Raw genomic sequence first — 24,511 nt, forward strand, 5'->3', positions numbered from 1 at the left:
AGCTGTGTTCATGTTCCTGCTTGGTCCGGAACCCAGGCTCTGAAAGTTGAGGGGGTAGGGTCTGAGAGTCCAGCCTGAGTGACCATACTGTTTTGAGTCCTGCAGCCCAAGCCCTGTGAGCCCAAGTCAGTTGACCCAGGCTCTGAGATTCCGTGCCAGGGTTTTTTCTTTGCTACATAAACATACCCTCAGTGTCGGTCTTAACCACCAAGACCATTCCACCGTTTGCAACAGTGCTTTTGCCCAAAAAGAGCAGCCTAAAAGCAATGCCTTAAACAGTCCAGTGCTGGTGTCTCTCTGCCAACAAGGTTGCAAGAGAAAGTTGGCACCAAAGAAATAAGCTAAATTTTCTATCTTTGCTATTCTCTTCCCCTCCCCCCGCCTTTTGTATGCCTTGCTTTGTCTTAAAGGAAACAGAACTGGATTGCAACAGCTCAAAACCATCTAAACTAATTTTTCCTCTTTTTCCCCTAACAAAAGAGTTAATGTTATCTTCAATAACATCTAAAAGGACTGCCAAATAAAAGGTTTCCCTATTAAAAAAATCTATACAGTTAAAGAGAATAAAGGAAATGGTAGAGAGTAGGTCATAATTTTTTTTAATTTTTAATGCTGTAACTGGCCCCCTGCTTTTTATCACAAGGTTGCCAAATTATTAATGGTAATTGTTACAATAATGTAACCCAACCCTGGTCCACACTTAACTGTAGTGTTGTAATAGTAAACAAGGATTTTATTAACATGTGACCCTTTATTGAACATGAGACATATCCTTAGCAAAACAGCCAGCACCCCCCCACACACAGCCCCATTGAAGTCAGTGGGGCTCAGTGTAGAAAGAACTGTGCGCAGTAGAGTGCTTTGTTTGGGTTTATTTAAAATGTATATGCTGCTCTCTGTTTGTGTTCAAGAAGGTTAGGTCAAAGAAATGTGCCTTTCACTTGAAGCCTAAGGTAGTGAGGTTTGTGATGGCCCTCAGCTCCTGTGGGAGTTTGCATCATAGTCTCAGACTGGTCCTCGAGACAGCTGTCTCCAACGTAGACAAGCTACACCCTGTAGTGTTTGTCCTTTGGATTTGGAACACACTACTGCGCACATTCCTATCTTGGTATGATTGAAACTTAAGACTAACCCTTTACTTCTACATCAGGTGTGCTATACTTTAGTCAAATTTATTTAGATACAAGACTTTACTCTAGTGTAATGGATCCAAAATTCTTCAAGTCTCTCCCCTTTTCATTTACTTTAATTCTGTATCAAGTGACCATTTTCTTAGGTAATCTCTAATATAATATTCAAGATTTTCTGCACGCACACAAACACACACTGACACAACCTTTGCTTTAGCTGGCATCATTCTAACACATTTCAGCAAAAGTAATTTAGAAACTGTGATGCTTTGATTATACTTGGGCTAAACCCTGTATTTCAGGTTTATGGGGAAATAACTTTCCACCTGCATCAGGAGCAAGGGATCATTTCACTAGTGACAATTCTCCTTCTCCCTCCTCCTGAGTCTGTTCAGAAGGGACGATTTAGTACCTGTTAAAGGTCTCCATCACTGCAGTTGTGTCTCCTGTCCCTACTTTTAATGAATCAGCATTTCTTGGCAAGAACACAGAATGGGACAAAACAGCAGGTCAGCTGAAAGGGATGGGATCAGGGAGGATGTTTCATAGTCCCATCCCATTAATCTGAAACCTTGGCAGATTTAAAAACTGTTCTGCCTGGAAATAAATGACTGACTTTAAACAATTTGGTCACCTGTTATCATATCATCTGAATCTTTTTAATCTTTAAACCAAGGTGCACAATAGAGTTGGCAGATAACACTATGCATGACATTAATTTATTCTGGTGTATTTGATGTTTTTACATTTTTTTTTCCTGTTTGATTTTTTTATTTAATACCTGGCATCTCATAGCAGTCATTCGCATCTCTCCTGTCACTTGGTATGATTTTAAAATCGTAATCTAAACAGTTATCTTGGTGTTTTCCTCTCCAATTTGTACTCTGACAAAGATGTCATGAATCTAAATGGCAACCCGGAATATATTCATGTGAAGGCACAAATGCAGCCTTGTAAAATTCTACCCACCAGCTGTCCTGGGGTGAGTACAATATCATAGCTCTTTCATTTCCATCAATCATTAGAGTAAAAAGCAAGTGAACAGATTTTGTACTTTGGTGGATATGTTAATAATCATATTATTATTAAGGCTGGGATAATCTTTTATTAATAGTGCGCCAGACTGTGAATCCTTTCTCACATTGGTAAGCTTACTCACACAAGTAGTCCCTCTGCCTGCTCTCTGACTACTCTGAGCAAGGGGTTTGCAAACCAGCCCATTCATTGCAAATAGTCCCATTATGTTATGTAGAAATAAAAGAAAAATTGACATTTGCAAATCTATTATAGCATCAATGAAGATGAATTAATTGACTCAATCCTAGTATGCAAAGTTCATTCAGATCTTGGTTTAGTAATAATTATGGCATATATTTCCAGAAGTGGGTCAGTGCAGAGATGCTTTAATGAAATATATAATATGAAAATACGTTGCGATGTTACACGAGCTGTGTGTACATCCAGTAAGATATGTTTGGGGAATACAATAACAAGAGAAAATATGGAGGAGAAAGCAACCTGCTGTAATGGCTAAATTAGATGACGAGCAAATGTTGCAATCATATAGTTATTCACCTTGGGATTTCAGTATTATTTGAAAAATAATATACAGCTCACGTGAAGCCATCTTAGTGCTGGAATGCATCTAACACTTTACTATATATGGAAATTGGTATGTGACTTAATGTGATTTTTTTGCCTTATATTTACATTTTAGAAATACCTTTTATTTGTACATGATGTAATTAAAATATGTCACACACAGAAGCCAAACTTTTGCCTTAAACTTGATTAAGAACTATTACTTGCTTTCCAAAAAGAGCAGATTTGGGGAGAATGTCTGTTTGATTGACATGGGGCTGTTTTTTTTTCTTCATTTTGTAGGGTAAGGATTTATTTTTAGAAGGTGGGTTGGCTAGGAAATCCACTGCCAGGAAACACTGAGGTCACCAAAACTCATTTCACTGAGGTATCCTGAAAGTTCAAGTTAAGTTCTCTAACCCATTATTCTTCCTACTCCAAGGTGGTGTAGTAAAGTGGGTTCAAGTAACCTAGGCAACAGTGATGCCAAGATACAGATTGGAACTGACTAGCACCTGACTGAGTTCCCACTAAAGTCAATAGTAGTCTTGCAATTTGGGAGCAAGACTGAGCACTGATGGCAATACTGTGAAACTTCTATATTTTAGAAATAGATTTTCATACCTGGGTCAGTCCATTAACAGGTGCAACATGTTCTCAATCCTGTGTGCTTAACTGTTTAAAGTTATGTGCTGTAGTACTAAATAATATATTACACTTAAATAGCACCTTCATCAGAGTAATTTCTCATTACTCACAGGTGTAGCTTACTTTACTGATTGCTGCACTAGGAGGAAAGGGCTGAGACTATGGGGCAGACAGGGTTTTTTCTTCTAGAGACAGGTGGGAGCTTACCTGTTGGGGTGCTGTGCTCATGATATTCATTAAATGGATTTCTTTTCATGTGGTAGCATTCCTGAGGCAGCTTACAATATGAAACAAGAATGTGCTGTGCAGATATTTTGTTTGTTAGTACTAATTTTGTCATTAGTACCAATATGTATTTGCTGATAACAGGTTCCGTGGATTGTTGAAGCTAGGTATTATTTTGGCAATACAATACTGAATTAAAGTTCTTCTTCCCTTCCTATTTTTTGCTTTCCTCAGTGTACAGTAAAAGGACTTAGAGACTTTCTAAAAGGCACCCCTTTACACAGATTGTGTTATCATGCAAGTTGTTAGTTTCCTAACTACGTGATAAAATTGTATACAAAGGTTGCAGGCTGACCATCTTATTAGAGATAAGAGGCTTATTTCTGCACTGGTGTAAATCAGGACTAACTCCTCTGAAGTCAATGGCATTATACTGGTGTAAATGAGTGAGAGAGCAAGAGGCAGGCCAAGAATTCCCCCAGCATAGTTTCAAGGTGAGAAATGTCCTCTTCCGCTTTAAATTGGCTACAAGATTCAGTAATCTTGTACTTCTTTATAATAAGAACTGCTCTTTGATAGTGGGTCATGGAGTGAAGCCACCACAAGTAGATATCTGCAGGATTAAGCATTTCAAAGATGGTACAGGTACAATAGCTCCTGAAATAAAATGAACTTTTGGCTGAGAATCACTATAAGATTTTCATTCCCTTCCCCACTCTGGGAATCTTAATGGTTCACACTCTGGGAATCGTAATGGGTCTCTCAACTCTATCATTGTTAGTTATACTTTTAGACAGCAAAGGGAGTCTGTTTTGTGACCAGTGTGCACTCTGTGTTTCAGAGCTCTGAGGGATTCCTGGTTTTTCCTATACAATCTTTTGCCTGGAGGACTGCAGAAAGGTGGATGCTCTGCTTTAGGGTAGATGTTGTGATACAATAAACCAGTTCAAATGCTCTCCTCCTTACTTGTAAGCACCCTTTCTGTCTGAAATAATGACATTTGCAATATAGTTACACCAATAAATGCTACAGTAGTAATTACAATGCCTGATGAACACCACATTTTACAGCAAAAACATATTTACTATTTGGCATACAGGAAATGTGGGAATTGCTTAAGCTTAAGACCTGGAATAGACTGTTCATACTAATGACAAAAGACTCCTTATTCCATTATTTTAAAATAAATTCAAAATTTAGAGGACTAATCATGGTAAATGGAGCCTTTCACCTCAAGGTTATCAATATTGTTAAGCATACTATTCATGTTTAATAAGTTACCTAAGGCCTGGTCTACACTACAAAGTTAGGTCAATGCAAGGCAATTTACATCAATCTAGTTGTGCATATGTCTACATTTAAATTTTACTTCCATTCATGCAAGTGCTCCATTACACCAATGTAGTAATACCACCTCCCCAAGCAGCACAGAGCCACAGTTCATGTACTTAGATTGACACAGTGCAAGAGTAGGCACTGTATTAGTTATCTCGACCCTAGCTGTCCTCCAGCAGCTGTCCTAGAATGCCCCACACTGATCACTCTGTTCACCATTATGAACTCCACTGACAAGAGGTCATGCAGACTGGAAGCCCCCCAGCCCCTTAAAACCCCACAAATTTTTGGAATTCCTTTTCCTGATTGTCCAGTTTGATGAGCACACCTAGCAGCTCTCCATTGTTGAGTGCAATTGCCCAGCTAACCATGTCAGCAGCATGCTCCAGATTCGCTCTCGCCTGGAGTAGACAGGCGATATTGGATCTCCTAGGTTTGTGGGGAGAAGAGGCTGTGCAGACACTGCTCCAAACCAGCTATAGAATGTTGACATCTATGAGCAGATTGCTCAGGGGATGCAGAAGAAGAAGAGGTCTGACAGGAACCAGGAGCAGTGCTGTATGAAAGACAAGGAGCTGTGGCTGACAGGGAGGCCAACAATCAATCCAGTGCCAAGCTACAGACCTGCTCCTTTTACAAAGAGCTGTATGCTATGCTTGGGGGAGATCCCACTACACACCACCTCCATGGAGCCCAACTCCCGGGTCGCTGCCTTGAACACCCAGGAGGAGGTGGAAGAAGAGGCAGAGTGTGGCAGATGGGAGTTCTACGTGAGCCAGGACCTGTTTTTGACTCCACCACAGTCCATCCAGTCCTGCCAGTTGAACATGAGTGAGCCCAATGCAAGGGAAGGAACCTTGAGTAAGTCCATAGATACATTTTCACTTACAAGGATTTTCATTCCTCTCTAGAATTAAGCGAGGTGGGTGGGGATGTAGGTATATTAAAGAAGGTACTAACAGTGATTTCCCCCAAGTGACAATGACCCCCCAATAATTTGTCCCCCACACTTTAAAATCCAATAGTTTCACCAAGTACAAAAATCTCTTGGGTCTTCTGTTAAAACTTGTAAGCTACTGTCTGTAGAAATCATTGATTGTATCTATCCTGTGAAAGATACTTTATTACTATGTAAAACTTATAAACAAGTTAATTGACTTTGTTCTTGAAGTAATTGATACAATGTAAACAAACACTATAAGCCCTTAAGTGTCTTTCACTTCATTGTAACAGCAACAGCTCCTAGACCCCCACCCTCTGTGACTAAAGGGCCAGGAGTCTCAAATGAATTAGCACACACCCCGAAAGTGGTGGAGACAGTAAATTAAAATATGGTTAAGATATGGAATGTGTGTTGATGAATGCTTGATGTACATGAATGGTTAGGGAGGTGCCAGCCTAGAAAGGGAGTATCCATTGGCCGAAGAATGTGTAAAGTGGACCACCAGAACCCACGGAGGGTAAACTGGGATCCACCCCATCACCTGGAAGGATGAGAAACACAAACTTTGGACAGTTTGGAGCCACCAGGAATGTGCCCAGGAATGTGCCATCTGCTGATTGAGTCAGCAACAGCAGAATGAAACAGCTCCCATAGACTAACATAGGAATTAATTCCTATAAGAATGGACTCTCAAGACTGAGGATTTTGAGTCTCTGGTTCTGCTGCCAACCTCCAGGAGCATCAGGTGCACCTGACACAGACTCGGCTCCATCCTCATGACCAAGATACCTGGCCAGTAACTTGGCATGAGCAACTATAACACCTATACAAAACTTAAATGAATGATTGTGTGTGTGTGTGTGTGTATAAGGAATAAGTAGTCAAAACAGCATTGTTTACTTTTATCTTTTGCTTTATCATTATATTTACAATAAATGTGGCATCTTTGCCTTATCCCTCTTAATAAGATCCTGCTGGTTTTTATTCTATTGGTATAACAGGGAGAGGCATGCAGAGCAGTTTGTGTACACAGAGATGTCCCTTGAATCCTCATGAGAGATATCAATGAAACTTTCATGGAGGTATTCTGCAATCCTCTACCGAAGGTTTCTAGGGAGGGCTGCCTTATTTTTTCTTCTATGGTAGGACACTTCCCCACGCCACTCAGCGATAACTTCAGCAGACATCATTGCAGTACACAGGCCAAGGCAACTTCAGGATGCTAGCAACAACTATGCTCTCTCTGCCTTAGTTACCCTCAGGAGTGTGATATCAGCTAAAATCACCACTACCTGTGGAAAACGGTGCCAGTATTCAGTGTCATTGCGCTATGCTACTAGAATTGTGCAACCAAGCAATTCCCTCCTCATTTTCCCAATACTCACCATAGCGGGTGCTGATACTGGTGCTGTGCACAAGCAATCCTAAGCAGAAGTGAGAATGTAGTGCTTAAATCTTTAGGGGAGAACGGAGCAAGTTCAGCATCTTAAGTTTCACTTTTTGTAGTGAAACTGGGTGTTTTTTATCTTCAGCTGCTGCCATTGTGGTCCTCGGGGTCTCCCCCTCCATAGCTGGGGAATGCCTGAGTCAGATAAGGAGGAGCAAGAAAAGGACTCGGGATGACATGTTCAGTGAGATCCTGCAAGCCAGTGCTGCATCAGACCATGAGCACAGGGCCTGGAAGATGAACACTGCAAACAGCCTGGAGAAGGAAAGAGTGGAGAGGAGAAACGCCCCGGAGTCTCAGCAGGAAAAGGAGAGGGAGATGTACCTGGACATAATGGGGCTTCTCAGGCAGCAAAGACTCTGGACCTGCAGGTTCAACAATCCTCAGCTCTCCTCCTTCTGCAGCCCATTGAGAACTCCTTATCAGGATCTCCCTATATCCCACCTCAACATTCCAGCTGGCATCAGGGGTCTCTGCAGTATCCCTATCACTTCCCATCCAGGGGACATGAAAGATTGTGACTCTGTGGTTTACACCAACCATGGCTTTCACATGTCAAAGTATGTGTAGTGAAATGGACATGAATATTCTTTCCCCTTAATAAGCTCTGTTCTCTTAATTTGTTTATTAAATGTTTAATGTATATATTTTTAAATTGCACATTTTACACTGATTTTTTTTTTTTTACAGAATAAAATTCTATTTGGAAAATTAATTCATCTTTATTCATTCACAACATATACAGTCAAGTGCTCAGCAGTTCAGAAATCAATCAATTACCTGTTACTGCAGTGTCACACAACTCATTGGTTCACTCTAAACTAAATTAATGTGTGCATTGCCAATGTTGTATTCCCACATGTACAGCAATCACCACACGATTCCTATCAGGCCATAAGAGCAGGGCCAGGTATAGCACACTGTGACAATGCACATTACTCTGGCTCAGTGTTAAAATGGTCTTTCAAAGCCTCTCTGAGCAATAACCTCCATGTTGAGCTCTTCTAATAGCTCTTGTATCTGGCTGTTCAAATTCATCAGACAGCTCTCCACCCCAGCGGAAACATTTCCCCCTTTGCTCCACAGATGTTATGCAGGACATAGCAGGCAGCTATATCCATTGGGATATTTTTCTCACTGAGGTCCAATCTTGTGAGTAAACAACATTGGCAACACTTCAAAGGACCGAAAGCACATTCAGCTCTTATTGTGCATGTGCACCTGCTGAGTTGGTAGGTGAATCTTTCCTTGGTGCTGTTGAAGCAGCCAGTGTACAGCTTCATCAGCCAGGGGAGTAAGGGGTAGGCAAGATCACTATTGGCATTTTGACATTCCCAGTGGTAATCTGCCAGTCGGGAAAGAAAGTCCCTGCTCATAGCTTTCTGAACCTTCGGCTTGCAGTCCATCAGGGTAATCCGCTGGTGGGCTGCGAGATTTTTTTTTTTTTAACATTGACCGTCCGCAGGTATGGCCCTCCGCAGCTTCAACTGGCTGCAGTTTGCTGTTCCCAGCCAATGGGAGCTGTGGGAAGCGGCACAGGCTGCTGTCAGAGATGGCAGACAGCGAGGAAGGCCATGCAGATTTGAGGGAAAAAAAGGCATGAAAATTATGGGATACAGGTAACATTGAGAAGTTGACCCCATGCTCCCAATCACCCCTGAGTGACTTGTTTTGGTCCCATCATGCATTGCCAACACTTCCCAAAAGACAGTATTCAGGACAGTGGCGAGTTGCACCATAGGATACCTACCCATGGTGCACGCTATATTGATACTCACTCCTGGTGACACAAAAAGCCATGTATGCACATGCACAAGAAATTTACTAACTGTGGTAGTTGTATGTTAATGTAACTTGAGTTAACATAAGTCTGTAGTATAGACATGGTCTAAGGAAGTTAGCCTGGTTCCTGCTTGTAAATTATTCATGAAAAGAGAAAAGATTTTTTTTTTTAAGAATGTATTTTCAAAACAGATTTCAGCCTGTGCATTCTTCATCTTGGTTATTTGCTATTAATTTTTCACCATGATCATATAAACCTCATCATAGATTTTTCTGCTCCTTGATTGGATAACTAATTTTGTCAGCAAACTTTCTATAAAATAAACTTATGCTGCTTTGTACCATCCCTCATTTTTGTTTTTTCCTCTCTCTCCCTTCCACGTTTTTTTCTTCTATATCTGACTCTTATCTCACACTCTGCAATTAACTCCTCTAGTTCCCCTTGTCTAAGGGTGTGTCTACACTATCCGCCAGATCAGTGGGCAGAGATCGATCCAGCGGGGCTCGATTTATTGCATCTAGTCTAGACATGATAAATTGACCCCTGTGTTCTCTCCCATCGACTCTCCTGTTCTCCAGCGCCATGAGAGGTGCAAGCAGAGTTGACAGGGAAGCAGCAGCAGTCGACTCACTGCAGTGAAGACACCATGGTAAGTCGATCTAAGTACATCGACTTCAGCTACGTTATTCACATAGCTGAAGTTGTGTAACCAGCTTTCCCCCCACTCCCAAGCGTAGACCAGGGCTAAGTCTGACTGTTCATTCCCCTCTCTCCTCGTCCCCTTTTTTCATTCCTTCTTTCATGACCAGCTCCTCCTCCTTCTCACGCCTTCCTCTATTAGCGCCTAGTCTCTCGTCCAAGGCCACATAACTCATCCCCTCAGCCTCTCAAGAGCAATCAGCATGAACTCTAGCCATCTAGCAACACGTCCTCCTCCAGTTCCTCTGGATGAGCTGGAACTGACCTATGTCCCGTGCTCCCCTCTGTGCAGTGAATCTGGGACTACCAGGATACTTGGCACCTGAGTAAGGGAAGATTGTGCTGTCACTTCCCAAGTCCACTGATAAGCCCAAGTCCAGGGCAGCATCACTGCCTGTCCCCACCACCTACGCTAGCCCTGAGTGTGGAAAAGCTTTTACTCTTTGTCTGTTTGTCAGATAAATAGAGAATTCCCATCTCCCTGGCTTTTAGTCTGACACCTTTCACAAGCAATCCAGCATCATTGCTTACAGCTATGGCTGATTTAAAGAAATATTTAAAATGTTTATTATCAACTAATCTGTGTGAATATCTTTATGGGTCCTTATTGTACGGTGGCCCTGGCTGGCGCACCCTCCAGTGGTAGGCCACAACACACCAGGCATGTCTACCTCAGTTTCCCTAGTCCAGTAACACCATATCAAACTCTCTTGCCTCAGTAACACCCATCCTTGGAGCTGATTCAAAACATAATTCAAATAATCCCCAACAAAAGTTCCAGACATAGTCTATTTATCAGCACTGTGTATATAGTCCTTAAAATCATCTAGTCAGTCAGTGAAACATATACAACATTCTGGTATCTGCTACTCCCCCCCGACACTTTGTCAGTCCTTTTCTGTCCCTCTGCCAGGACAGCCAGAGTGCAACCCTGCTCTTTCCACTGGGAACCTCCACTGCCTCTCAGCTGGGAGATCTCCTCCCCTGGGGAGCATCCCTGGCTCCCCCTGGCTCTCTCTCTGTTTCCCTGGCTCCAGCTCTCCAGTTTGGAGCCAGCATGCTCCTCTCTCTGCTGCTTTCCCGCCTTCTGCTCTCTTCTGCCCTTGCCCTCTGGCTTCAGGAGTTAGACCAGCAAACCCCCACTTGTTGCTGTCCTGCCTTCAACCATTTCCCAGGAACCTCCTACAGATTCCTTCAGGGTCCTCCTACTGCCTTCTGGTCTCTAGCAACTCTCTCCTGCCCTTTCCTGACTCTCTCAGATACAGCTCTGGCTCATTAGGTCTCTCCCTCTAGCCCCTGGTGCCCCCTTTAAACCCAGTTGATGAATCACAGGTGCACTGGCCTTGCTCCTTCTGAAAGGACCAGGTCCAGCCTGTGACAGTTCCCTAAGTCAACTAAATGTGATTAGTACATGAAAAATCTTCTGCAAAAAGTTCACACTTAAATGTATTATTAGGAAACGCATCCTGGCAGCTTTCTAAATACTACTTACCCATCGATTGGAGTTTGTCAGAGTCACGGTTCTGGGGAAGACCTTAAAAAAAAAAAAAAAAAAAAATAAAACCAGCAAAATACTAATGGTACCTAATGACAGCTCATTTCAATCTTTCTACATAATGTATCTGAAGTCAATAATCAGATGCATCATGTGAGTTGCAAGTAATAATTTATTAAAGTATATCTGTCAGGGAGCAAGAAAGGCAGTGATTAGCTTTACTTTCTGATCAATTAACAGCACTCAGATATTCAATACTTGAATTATGCCAAAGTCCCAGATGAGCCAAGTTAGTTGGTAGGAAGTCTGTAGTGCTCCTTCCTGCCAGCAGCTGTTCATTTTATCATATTTACTTTTACAAATGACTATTATTATCATCATGCAGCCTTAGCTACATGACTCTTTGGAAACTACTCAAGCTTTGCTTTTTAAGACTATGTGCAGTTTAATCTACTTCAATGGAAAATATTGAATTTTTTGAATGAAGTTGAGTTGCAGGAAGAAAATGCTTTTAACAGTAATTTGCAAGTAATAAAAATACAATATAAAACCCCCACAAAGAGCCTCTTTCTAGCCATGCACTTTCTAATCAGGGAATTCTATCCAATGTCGCAAGCCAGTATCTGTAATTAGAGAGTGTCTGATAGCACCTACACTTTCTAATAGGTTGCAATCCATAGTTTAAAGTGTTTTATGTACAGCAGACCTGGAAACCAAATAAGCTTTCACAACATATATTTTCACTTGTTTCCCATACTCATTTTTTTTCCAATGGTCTCACTGCTTTCATGTCTACTTTAACCCAAGTCCAGTCCAGATGCAGGCCAGAATATCCCTACTGTTTTCACACACTGTAAACACCAGTGATTGATGCATTAGAAATAGGAAGGAAGATAGACAAGTAGAAAAAGACGGTCATGTGCCAATGAGTGACTAACAACTACTCAGTGAATAACAGAAATCACTTGAGCTCTGAATGAGAGTTACAACCTCACCATGTCTCATTACGCTGAGCTGCCCTAACTGGATTAACAAAAGAGGCCTTCCCAGTTTTTAATTACTAAATACAAAATTGGAGTAAAAATACAGCAGGACCTGTCTGAGCTTTCCCCTGACATCTAGTGACAAACGGGGGGGAAAGACTGCTGGAGCAGACTGTAATTGCCTAGACCCACCTACTCTGCCTAGGTGTTCAACAGACAACTGCTTTGCCAAAGTGATCGAGTTTGGCTGGTGTTGGATTATAATTTACTTTGGTGTCGGACACCATCAGGTGGTCAAAGGACACTTATTTAGAACATATCACCAGACATTGGGAATACCAGGAGAAATGAGCTACCATGCCAATAAGAAGGGAAGATGGGAAAGTAGCCGAAATCCTTTTCTAATGGACTGTATTTATTCAGGGACAACCCACCCTAAATTCTCAATTACTGAGAGACCATCTACACTCATTTCTGAATTTATTTTCCACAAGCTACTCCTAGTATAATTTTCCATGAGTGATGGACCTGAGTATTTGAATTTGGGGTAATGAAATGTTGTTACTCTTATTGTATGAGTAAATGGCAGCAGAACTGTACTTAGCATGCTCTGATTGAGGGAATCTCTCATCTGAACCTCATTTGCTAAGTAGGGGGTAGGGATGCCAAATCCCACTGAAAGAGTGGGGATTGGGACAGGTTTTCCTACATGATGTGGATTCCGCTTAAAAAGTCCTAGACAGCAGTTGATCTCCCCTCTGCAGTGTTTAAAGACACAGCTGATTGGACTCAATTGAGAGTCTTTGTTTCTGTTTGGTAATTACTGGAGCTAAAAATGCTGATGACCAAGCTAGGGGGCTAAGCCTTATACCTTGTGTGGGGACAGTGTGGCAGTGAAAGACAACACAGAGACTGCACTATCAGTGAGGTTCCCACTTACCCAGTGAAATCACTAAGAACTGAGTCAAGTGGTAGAACCTCAGAACGCTGCAACACAGACATGACAGAGCTGAGCGGTTGCAGAGATAACAGAGGCAGAGGTGACAGTATATGGCAGGGAGCAGCAGAGATAGCAGCAGCATTGAGCCAGTTGCAGAGGGCAGCAGCAGAATCATTTCTTGCCCCTCACCCCTTCAAGGGACAGAGGTGAACCCATGCAAATGGACTTCTGGCTCTTCATGCACCAAGGATGACCACATGTGCGTGGGGTGCAGTGCAGAGAAAGGGGCATGGTGTGTTAAAGGGACATTTATTCATCAGGTTTCAGAGTAGCAGCCGTGTTAGTCTGTATCCGCAAAAAGAACAGGAGTACTTGTGGCACCTTAGAGACTAACAAATTTATTAGAGCATAAGCTTTCGTGGACTACAGCCCACTTCTTCGGATGCATTTATTCGGCAGACTTTCACATTGCCAGGTGAGAAACTGAGGCAAAGGACACTGCCCAATGTACTGTGAAGTGGGTGTTTGCTTATGATTACATGCTTTTGAATCACGATTGTGGTGGTTTCCCAAATTAATGCTGGGTTCCGATTCACTCTTAATAGACTTTTTTTGTGTGTGTATTATACACAGACTCAGAGCTTGTGAGTGGGGCAGTATTGCCTTAAAGGCACCCAGGAGTGGTGTTTAATTTTCCCAGATTATTGGGTGGGTACTTGAGGCACTTCTGGTTTGTATTGTTAAGAGGAACCCCTAAATATTGAACGCAGCCTTGTTGCTGCCGACACCACCTGGCAGAAGGGTTACACTTGATAATGACATTTGTTGCAATGAAAGATTGCTTTATACAGTCCTGAAAGGCATGCTGTTTAAAAAAAACCACTTCACACATATTCTCTGAAGGGGTGAAATTAGGTGTTTGAAACATTCAGAATTAGGCCTGTATTTTTATTTATTTAAATTTGCTGGCAAATTGATCAAGACCTGTAAACCAATGGGATACAAATAGTCTCTCTACCTATCTAGACTGGAATAGACTGGCCAGAGATTTAGATTATATATGGATGGATAAAGGCAGATTAAAAAAGGCTGGCTTTTTTCAGGGTGAAGTTCACCCCTTAGGCAGTCAGCTCTTTTCTTTTCCTTCCTAATGTGCAGATGGTTATTCAAGATGGATTACTTGGCATTCACTGATTCCTCCCAAAACTTTGGCAATGCATATTGCAGCTATGAATAGATGCAGAATAGGAAAAAAATTCATCTGTAGCTCAGTGGCATATAACTCTGCTATACTGTACAGCAGGAAGATTCAAACATGAGAACGAGACTGCACTGTCTATAATCTTGGTAATCACATCCCACTAAAAGTTAGATTGTGCCTTCAGACACAGCCTTGTGCAAGGGGCTGCATATAGCTGTGCAAGGAGGAGCCATGGGAAGGAACTGGGCTTCAGAGAATCCCAATTTCTTCCTTATTTCCACCAGCTCCCATTATTTGGAACCTTAATTACCAATAGTAGATTACAAACAGCACCCACACCAGCTCAGCTGTGTTGTCATGTGAATGGTGAGGAGAAGAGAATCATGGTTCCATTTGCTTCCTGCCCTCCTTCACCCATTCCCCTGAGCTGGGGCAGAGGAAATGGGAGGAGGCTCTTACTCTCCCCTATATCCCCAGCACAGCTATGTAAGTCCAGGTCAAAATTTGTATGCTCCATTTTTATGCTGAAATGTGTCTGCCATTTTTCTCTAGCTAGGCAGATAGAGTACACCTGCTATTCAGCACATGCAATGCATCTCTACATGTATAGATCAGATTAATACAGTAATGCTAGTTTTTTATATGTATATGTCAAAGCCTGCTGAAAAGGCAAAGACTGCTGTTCATATTGTGTAGCATTTTGTCGCAAAACTGGATGGATCTCTGACATGGGGTGTATGTACCCCATGGTGGCCCAGCAACCAAAGAGTTAATACAGGCACTGCTGGCTGCTGCTGATTGGAAGCCTCCCAGCAGCTGGAAGGATAAAAGGGCTGGGAAGCAGTGGGGAGTAGGTACCAGAGGATTGAGCAGGTTAGAGACTGGAGCACCTACCAGAGAACTACTGAAGAGCTGCCCAGAAACAACAGCCCAGGAGGGGATGATCTGACCAACAGGCAGGTGAGCCTGCAGAGACCATAGGGAAGGTAAGAAGATGTTCAGGGCACTGTCAGAGTCAAAGAACCTTGATTTTGCTTATCTAACTTGAGGGCCCTGAGCTGGAACTCAGTGGAGTGGGTGGGGCTGGGTTCCCCTACTAACTCCCAATGGACTTGGAATTGAAGAAAGGCGTTTTGGGCACCTAGGCACCAGGATTAAACTCTCAGCTCCACTAAGCTAGGTGAGCCCAGGGGCTGTGCTATGCTTGGCCAGAGGGGGCACCATTGCACTGACCCTGCCTCACAATCTCCTCTTTGCTGGATGAGGCAGCGATTATCCATCTGCTAGAGAAATTCTGTCTGCATGGACCCAAGAAAGAAATTCATTCTTAATGTGGACCCTTCCTAAATGGTTTATCCCCATTTGGTTCACAGACTGCTGCAAGTCAGCAACAGTAGGATGTGCTACATGCAGTAGGGATCTGCATCCAGTTTCATTGCTAGTTGTGTCAATTTCCCTGTCTTTGGTGGAATGAATCTGTGTTCAGTTTTTGAAGAAAGTCATGTGACCTATGCGCCCCTGCATAGTCGGAACAGTTACAAGTTGCTACCCTCAAACAGACCTTCTGGATGATTCTAATGTTGTATTTTTCTCCCCCACTCCCACATGCCCACACAGTTATGTTTTCTTTCTATTATTTTTGTTCATTTCCTTAACAAAAAGACCTGGAAGTGACTGCAGCTTTTATACGGTATAGAGATCTGCCAAGATCAAAATATCCTTGTATACAGATCAGATCTAACCCATTATTTATAAGCTGGAAAATGCTCTGAGGCTCATTAGCAACCTGGTCTTCATGTTAGTCACAAAAAGCCAAACAGGGCATTTGCCATCCATATTTGTAAACCATTTCTCTTAATCTTCATTTCTTGTTAGATGTAATTCACTGTAGAAAAAGGTAACATGGGGAAATGGGGTATGGTCATTTTCCCCCTGATATTATCCAACACTAAATCACAGGACACACACTATTTTCTTAGCTGATTTTTGCTAGCAGATATACCTGATTTAAATCATAGCATTAGGACCAGGCACACTTTTGTTTCTCACCAAATTTCAGGGCAAATAGTGAATGGTTTTGTATATCACTATGAATTCTTGTTTTATTTTTTAAATGCCAATAGTATGCTCAGTGCCGTACTTGTTTCAGTCCTTGCTCTGTACACCTCACGCTCTAAGGTTAGTTTGACTATAGGCACAGCCCTCAAAAGGGATGGGCATGAGCTACTTGAATCTGTATCTACTGAATCTAGTGGGGCCCTACAGGGGACAAGGCTGGATCCAGTACTAGTCAATATTTTCATTAATGATGTAGATAATGGAGTGGAGAATATGTTTATACAATTTGTGGATGAACTCCAAGCTTGGGGGTGTTGCAAGCACTTTGGATGATCTTGAAAAATTGGGGCATTGGTCTGAAACCAACAAGATGACACTCAATCAAGACAAAAGCAAAATATTACACTTAGAGGAAAAATCAACAAGGAGATGCAGCTGCAAAAAAAAGCTAGTAGCATTCTACGATGTATTAACAGGAGTATGTACGTAAGACACAGGAGATGACTGTCCCATTTTACACAGCACTGGTGAGGCTTCAGCTGGAGTACTGTATTCAGTTCTGAGTGCCACACTTTAGGTATAATATGAACAAATTGGAGAGAGTACGAAGAAAGCTTTTTATCAAAAATAAGTTTTAGAAAACCTGACCAATGAGGAAGGGCTAAAAAAGCTGGGTACGTGTAGTCCTGAGAAAAGCCTGAGAGGGGATCCGATACTGGTCTTCAAATAAGTTCAGGGCTGCTATAAAGGGGATTGTGATCAATTGTTCTCCATGTCCACTGAAGGTAAAACAAGAACTAATGGGCTTAATCTGCAGCAAGGGAGATTTAGGCCAGATAGTAGGAAAATCTTTAACTTTATAAGGATATTTAAGCACTGGAATAGGTTACCAAGGGAAGTTGTGGAATCCCCATCATTGCAGCTTTTAAGAATAAGTTAGACAAACACCTGTCGGGGATGGTCTAGGTATACTTGGTCCTGCCTCAGTGCAGGAGGCTGGACTAGATGACCTCTCGAGGTCCCTCCCAGACCTACCTTTTCTATGATTCTATGAAGAGTAGTCTCAGCAGGCACTATGACTGAGGGAATGCCTTCACTATAGAAGTAACTGGGGCTCTTACTTGGGCGTTGCCTCTGACCTCCTCCTGTCCAGAGTGTGGTGCTTTACATCCTGGCTAGCTTGACTGTCCTGGACTATAGGCTAAAACCTGAGTGTTGCTTACACTCAGGCTGGTAACCCACCCACTTTGCAGTGTGGACACAGGCTAAACTACTTGAGAGCTGATAGTCATCCAGTACCTTCTCTTAATTCTGCCCATGTGTCAGAAAGACAGATAAGCTCTCCCACCATTCACTTGGAAGAATCATGGAGCAGTTCAGCTTACTGCCTCACTAAGAACCATGAGCAACAACCCCAGCTGGCTCACATGGGTGAGTGAAGCACCAGTGAGGATACTGTAAACTGAGTGAGTATGGCTTTGCAGTGGGGCTGCTCACACCTGGACCAGGCTAACATGAGTGCTCACACCCCAGTGCTGATCACTTGAGTTAACACTGCAGTGAAGACATGCTCTCAGCAATAGAATTCTTCCCTGCTTCATCCTCACTTCTAGTCACGATTGACTGCTAATCTCTAGCTGCAGAAAACTACTGACATTCTGTTAGTGCTGGGTCAGTGAGTAGGAGAATGAAGCCCAGGCACCACTTCTGCCCCACCCCTCTGGAAGTGGGTTAGTAGTCCCACATACCCCTGGGACCCAAAGTCTAAATAGCTCAGCTAAGGGAGTAAGAGAGGTCCTCACTCCTTCTTAATCCCTTGCAAGGGCCCAAACAATGTCACCCTGAAAGGCAGACCAACAAGACACACCAGGAGACCCAAAGAGCTGCTAACATGGTAGTTTTTTCTAAAAAATTACTGTATTTATCTTTTCAGATTGTGGGTCTCAAGGAAGGAGGGGGTCTTTATGAGAGACTTAAATTTGGAGAGGGTGGGGACCTGGCACTCTGGTACCAGGACATTATTTCTTGTATAGGAGCAGCTTGGAAGAAGGCACATGGATGGGAATGGGAGGAGGTAAAGGCAGTGTTGAGGCTGGCCTTGTTGGCAAAGGGAAGCAAGCAGGGGACTGTGTGATAAGAGCTGAGAAATGAGATCCAGGCCAGGGAAGAGTTATGCAGTACATCTGAGACCAGGCTACTTGCAGAGCTCAGCCCTGTGCATTATTCCTGGGTTGTGCAAATTGTGTCAAATTCACAGACCCCAGAAGATACTACCTGCTTCACCGCTAAATAACGTAAAGGAAAGGGAGTGGTATCAACCCTCATGCCCTCTGCATTCAATATTTTTCCTTGACTCAAACAAAGGCCATTCACTACTTTATAGATGATATGTTGCCCACAGACTGCATTGTAGAACTCCATAGGCCACCTTTGGTCCGAGGCTGCATTCTGGCCATTGCAGAATTACAGTATCTGCTGCAAGTTACTGTAACAGATTTGTCTGGATAAATTCTGAGCAGTGACTACAGAGGTGAGGCGGTTCAGGAATTCATCTGCCCAAGCTTTCCGAGGCTTATCATTTCAGCATTTTCTCCTTTAGTCCATCCATCATTTACTGTGTATCTTCACTTCCCCACATGCTGACTTAATGCTGCAAAGCACACACGTCAGATCAATATTCTAAGACCAGAAACTGTTTCCCATCCTTGTAGGATTAAAGGGTGGGGGCAGGAACACAACCCCATGCATCGTAACTTCTCAGAAGTTTGACCTGGTTTCTGTTTGTTCATTGAGTTTCTCCTGGGTCTGAGCTCCTCGTGGTAATCTAATACTGACCACGCACTGCCATGTTATGGGGTAGAGATGGTGAAAGAACACAGGACCTGGAGAGACACTGTGGGAATCAAGGACTCCATTATATCAATAGACTATACCTTTGTAGCATGCTTCTAATCATAAGATAGTCAACAGTGTACCCTTGTTGCCAAGAAGGCTAACGGCATTTTGGGCTGTATAAGTAGGGGCATAGCCAGCAGATTGAGGGATGTGATCATTCCCCTCTATTTGACATTGGTGAGGCCTCATCTGGAGTTCTGTGTCCAGTTTTGGGCCCCACATTACAAGAAGGATGTGGAAAAACTGGAAAGAGTCCAGTGGAGGGCAACAAAAATGATTAGGGGGTTGGAACACATGACTTATGAGGAGAGGCTGAGGGAACTGGGATTGTTTAGTCTGCAGAGGAGAAGAATGAGGGGGATTTGATAGCTGCTTTCAACTACCTGAAAGGGGGTTCCAAAGAGGATGGATGTAGACTGTTCTCAGTGGTACCAGATGACTGAACGAGGCGTAATGGTCTCAATTTGCAGTGGGGGAGGTTTAGGTTGGATATTAGGAAACACTTCTCCACTAGGAGGGTGGTGAAGCACTGGAATGGGTTACCTAGGGAGGTGGTGGAATCTCCTTCCTTAGAGGTTTTTAAGGTCAGGCTTGACAAAGCCTGGCTGGGATGATTTAGTTGAGAATTGGTCCTGCTTTGAGCAGGGGGTTGGACTAGATGACCTCCTGAGGTCCCTTCCAACCCTGATATTCTATGATTCTATTTATCTTTCAAAGATTCATTCCTCCAGCTCTAATCTTACATGTTCTTCCTTTTGCACTTGCAACATGCCAGGCTTTGTACCAGAGGACAAAGCAGCTGAAAAGAGTCTCTATACCCACCTACCCCATTTCATTTCAGATACAGAGAAATTAAAATGTAGGGCTGTGTGGGTGAATTGTTGTGACAGTCACTTGATGACTATGATTTCAGTCAAAGTCTTTATAATATTAATAGAGATGTGCTGGCACTAAAATCTACATATACTGCATACAAAAAGCACCAGCTAGAATGATTAGGTTCAGATAATACATTGTTTGTTTTTTCCTTAAGGAGGGGGAAAAGTGCTAAAAAACCATAGACAATTCAATAATAGGTTTTTACTTTCAGAACCAGTTTGTTAAAAATATCTGATGCATCATCAGTCAAGTGGCGTGGTCTACTATCTGTCTACCATGTCACACTACACAGTTGTTTGCTGTTGCACAGTCATAAAGGCACCTCACTATACTTTGTGTGCTTTATGCTTCATAAAGGAATAGACAATGGTGTGTCATTACTAATAAGAAATGCACCAGGCATACAAAGCTGTAGGAAAGCAATCCTTGCTAAGCATGCTGAGTGGCCAGTGTTGTATTCTGAGGCTCTGTGATCTGAGAGATGGCAGTTTGCCTTGTGCTAGCCCTCCTGTGCCCCACAGAGTCACACCCACCCAGAAGCCTGACCCTCTCTCTTCATTTCCGCTGTCATATTACAGACAACAGTGATGATACCTTATGGCCTTTGAGACACTTGTGGCTCTTTGAGGTCTTGCAAGTAGGTCTTCTGAAGTGTTTGTGACTGATCAAGCTGTGCTGTTAGGCAGAAAGCTGATCACAGGAGCACTCTCCAAGCTGTCTGGTACATGTGAAAACAGCACTGGGAGCAACGAGGATTCTTTGCCATCCCTCCACATAACTAAAGAAATGAGGAACAGAACAACAGGGAGCGATAAGAAATTGTGATGTTTAGCGATGCAGGGAGCCACCAAAAAACTGCAGAGCCACATCCTTTCATTCTGCTGTAAAATGATCATTGTGACGTTGAATCATTGTGTGATGGCAGTAAGTTGTCATGTTGCAACATCAGGATGTGAGAATCACAACACACCACCAGGTACTCCTGTCTCCTCAATTGCCTTCATTGAGGAAGCTGCTTTTTGAGGTTGGAAAGTACGACTCTGCAGAATAACTTGTTGCTTTTAACATATAGGAATTGATTCTCTGTTACCCTAAAGCCCTGTTGTAGAGGGCAGATCAAAGGGGTCGCAAGAGCATGGCTGGAGTGCACTGCAATACGGCTATTCTCTGCTTCCTGCAGAGCGTAAACTACAGTAGCCCTGACACTGCTATAACATGCAGGGCCACATACAGCCCTAGAGTGTGGGGGACACAAGTGGCTTAAATATACCTCCTTTGCCCCCATTCCTCCACCCATGGCCCAAGTGCTGAGAATCTGGCTGATGATGTTTGCTGGAACAGCTGACATTGGGAGGAGTCACTAGTCAAACTCTGAGGATGATACTGACTTGGCAGTGGCAACTGAAGTCACTTTTATTGTAAGTTAGACTTTGGGGGGCCTGATTCTTACCCCAATACTCAACAGTTCTATGCAGGGGTGTAGACGTCCCGGGGAGGGGCTCGTCCCTCATGGGGGTGGCTGGGAGCCAGGCCGCCTCACTACAAGGGGTAACTCCGATGGGCCTGATTCTGTGTTGCCTTATGACCTATTTTATAGTGCACTGCCTCCACAAAGGGGCTGCAGAGGAGGTGTAGCTGCTATCAGAAACATAGGGGCTACCCCAGATGATCTAGACCAGGATATACCAGCTCTACGCTGCCCTTGGTATAGGACATATAGGTGGAGTAGTGCTGAGCTCTGGTTAGTCTCACTCCAAAGTGACCATTGCAGCTGAGTATATTTTAGTAGCCCTGAGCCTATTCCAACTTACACGTGGGTCAGGTTGAATATATGGGAAGGCACAAATGGGGCATAAAATTATCTTAGCTTCCTCTGTCCATTCCTGCACCAAGCATAGCTCTTCAGGAAAAGAGAAACAAGACCACTGACACTGTTGGAATTATACCAATGTAAATCTGATGTAACAGAGTAGAGAATCAATCCTGCTATGTCCTGAGAATCCCTGTTTCTATTTATAGTTATTAAGATTCACTTTCTACATGATGCAAACAGAAAACTTTCCTTGTTTTGCAACAGCACAGAATTAATTTCATGGAATATTTTTGTTAACAAAAGTGAGAGGAAAAAAGCAGTTGGGTGGCAAAATAAAATATTTCAGAAAGCATGTCCTAGAAGGACAATCCAGAACACTCTACCATTTACCTGTGCACCTATGGAAACCTTACTTTAACTCAGCATTTCATTTGCCAATCGATTCTAGCAACTCCTTCCAATCTAGTGCCAGGTTTTCATAGCATAACAGTGAGATCTGCAAAGATGGAAGGAGCAATGAACTACATGTGAAAAGCTTGCAAAAGCCAAAAATCTCTTGTCTGTGAGGTGGAACCACAGAACTGCTGTGGAAGTACCTATCAAAGGCCGGCCTGCCTGCCTTCCTTCACTCTTACACTTCAAAGACCATTCTGGGCCAGATCCTCAGTAGGTATAAATCTGTGTGAATGTGCATTGCCAAGAAGGGAAAGGAACCAGACTTGGCTAACAGTATCACAGTTATATAAACTCTCCCTTGCTAGGTGTGAAAAAGTTCTGGCCAAACATTACTGCATAATGGATAGAAGCAGAGCAGCACCTTTCACCCTGCTATCAGTTATGAATGGCTGTAATGCTAATACTTCGCTATCCGTGGACACGGATTAGAAGAAACTACAGAATATTGGGAAAGAATCCTGAACACCTGCTTTGCTAATTGTTTGTACATAATATCGTCATTATTCCTCAGCTGATATGTTTGATTTATTGCTTTTAATATCTTCCAAGTAATGTTCTTGGTAATTGTAGTTATGCTATTGATATTCAGAGACACTTAATCCCATAGGAAACCATTGCTTTTAAATCCAATGAATAAGTAGTGGAGTAATATGAATATTCAGAGTGTTTCTCATCAGGTTTTCTCCACAGCTATCCTCTAAATGTAATTTCAGGGACCTAAAGGAAACTGTTTAATATAGTTACTGAATGCTCACCAATTCATAAGACTCTGCCCTAGCTGCCTTATGTATTTTATGCATAACAAAGCCTTCTTAATTAAGTAGGTGAAAGAAATGGATTGCCATACCCACAAGGGGACTGATCATACATGATTATTAAGCATTATTAAAAAAACCAAAGACTTCTCCCACCCAGGAAAAAGGATTAGAAAAGAGCTAAGGGGAAAGAATCTTCATTACCTTGGAACAGGGAAATGAATGACAGAGTTTAAGCTGACTGACTGACACTGCAATGCTTTGCTGGAGGTAATGTATATTTTTCTTGGAGTAGCTGTGTGTCGTTTGAAGTTCCTCAGCCCCTTTTTATTTATCTTTCTTACAGCAAGACATGATGGCTTTGATCCTCAGTCCAAGCTGAACTCCATTTGGCACCAGACACGAGAGGCCGTGGGCAAGGGTGTTCTCCCCCTAGATGCTAGGGACTAGTTCTGCCCACCCCCTATTCAGCTTTGACCCTTTCTACACACAAAATGGTTTGCCAGTATAGATATAACTATACCACCAAGCCCCCCTAGTGTAGATGCAGAGGTTTTTTGTCAGCATAGCTTAAACCATTTCCCTGAACAGAATAAGTCGTATATACAGTGCTACCAGAAAACACTGGGGCTTTTGTTGGCATAATTTATGCCAAGCAGGAGGAGGATTTTTTCACACTTCTAACCAAGATAGATATATCACTGACACTTGTTAGTTTAGAGTAGGCCTTAGGGTTGCTCTAAGTGTCCACCTATCTTGGGGGGGGGGAGGAGGCGGGAGGGCCTGTATAGAGCCAAGTACTCCTGATATGTGCCAGCAGGGGATTTCCACCACACTTGAGGGATGTGCTTGGGGTGGCACCCGGAGGGGGGCAGCGCGGCGCTCTGGTCTGAGAGCGGGGCCGCGACCGGGCTCTCCGCCCTCCCCCCGGCGCTCTGGCCGCCGGGGAGAGCGGAGCCCCGGCCGGGCTCGGTGCCCTCCCCTGCTGCGCTCCGGGGTGCGGGGGAGGGGTGCAGGAGGCTTTTTTGCCTGAGGACTGAGCATTTGTGCTTTTATACTCCCTTCCTCCACAGGGATGGAATCCCCAGATCTGCACCGCTCAAGGACCTGGTGACACTGAGGAAATCAGGATTGTTTTATAAAAAATATGTTGATCATGTCAGTCTGTTGCTTAGTGGCCCAACACTATATGGGGTAATGGGATGTTTCTATCCCAAACACAATACACTCTACCTCGATATAACC

Source organism: Trachemys scripta, chromosome 3 (assembly GCF_013100865.1).
Source record: "Trachemys scripta elegans isolate TJP31775 chromosome 3, CAS_Tse_1.0, whole genome shotgun sequence".
In the NCBI taxonomy this organism is placed as follows: domain Eukaryota; kingdom Metazoa; phylum Chordata; order Testudines; family Emydidae; genus Trachemys; species Trachemys scripta.